Source organism: Carlito syrichta, unplaced genomic scaffold (genome assembly GCF_000164805.1).
Source record: "Carlito syrichta isolate Samal-C Ts95f unplaced genomic scaffold, Tarsius_syrichta-2.0.1 Scaffold302399, whole genome shotgun sequence".
Classification (NCBI taxonomy): domain Eukaryota; kingdom Metazoa; phylum Chordata; class Mammalia; order Primates; family Tarsiidae; genus Carlito; species Carlito syrichta.
Window position 1 is genome coordinate 566,290 of NW_007246495.1, and position 1,435 is coordinate 567,724.

At 44.5% G+C, this 1,435-nt stretch overlaps 1 pseudogene; it reads right to left on the reverse strand.

Annotated features, from left to right (window-relative positions):
- Positions 1–482: 482 nt before the first annotated feature.
- LOC103258893 lies at positions 483–734 on the reverse strand (annotated as a pseudogene).
- Between the last annotated feature and the right edge of the window lie 701 nt (positions 735–1,435).

The following is a 1,435-nucleotide window of genomic DNA, read 5'->3' on the forward strand; positions in this document are numbered from 1 at the left end:
ATGCTAAGCAGAAACATTAATGATGCAAAATGTGCAAATAAAAACGCTCTTACCAACTTCAAGACATGTTTCTCATTCTCCTCTTCCTGCTCCCTTGCTCCCTACTCTCTACTAACTGAAATAGTAGCAGAAGGTAGCTCTCCAGCAGATACTAGATCCTAGAAAAAGCAAGAGATGACACTGACAATGAAGCCACCAATTAGGAAAAAGAGAAGCACCATCTTTACCTGCCTTGTAGTTGGATTTTTGTTTTTGTTTCTGAGACGGAGTCTCACTCTGTTGCCCAGATTGTAGTGCAGTGACATGATTACAACTCACCGCAGTCTCAAACTTCTGGGCTCAGGTGATCCTTCCATCTCACCCTCCTGAGACGATTGGACTACAGGCATGTGCCACCACACCTGGCTGATTTATTTTTATTTTTGAGGATGTCACTGTTTATTTATGACAAATATTTCACACCCATGGCCTCTCCAGTCCAGTTAAAAGTTCTTTGAGATGATGCCATCGACCTTGGCTAATTGGAGAATGGAGTCATCAGACTCACCCATCCTGTGAATAGCCCCGCGGATGGTGTAAGTTTTAAACTGTCCGTTGAACCTGCCCGTAACCTTGTCAACCTCTGCCACGTTCTTCTGGATGGATGCATGGTCCTTGGCACAGATGATGCAGTTGCTGGCGGAGCATTTCTGTGGCATGTACAGGTCCACGAACTCGCTGGTGTTGCTCTGCATGTCTAGGCCACGCCTGATGCCACCACGTTGTAAGCCCATAGAGACAGGAAGCAGCGCCTCCCGGGGCAGAGATATTGGCTGGTGGGTATTTTTATTTTTATTTTTGTAGAGATGAAGTCTCACTATGTCATCTAGACTGGTCTCAAACTCCTGGGCTCAAGCAATCTTACTGCCTCAGTCATTCATAGTGTTGGGATTACAGGTGTGAGCCACTGACTGTAGTTGGACTTTTATGAAAGGTTTGGAAACCATGGCAGGGTAGAAACTGGAAGATTCTAGAAGAAACTGATAGAGTCTCTCATAAAGCCTCAGGTCAAAGGTCAGGATAGGGCCTTGTTAGAGACATTCTAGGTCACTCTTCTACAGCCCAGAATAAGAAGATGCTTGGGATGTGGGCAGGTAAGGATTGGGTCTATTCGGAGGAACAAACTCTTCTTTTTTGCCATCAGAATAAGAACAACTGTATAAATATTGTTTTCAGGAGGCCCCATCAGCTGATCTAAACCCAGTTCTCTTAGGCTAAAGCCCCAAAAGAGTTAGGTATTCTGGTTATCTATTGTTGTGTATCCCAAAACATGTGGGCTTAAAATAATAATTTATTATTATCTGTAAAGCTTCTATGGATTGAAGGGTGTGGCTTGGCAATTCCTGTTGGGATCTCTCATGCAGTTGCACTTAGATAGCTGCAGGGGCTGGTGCCA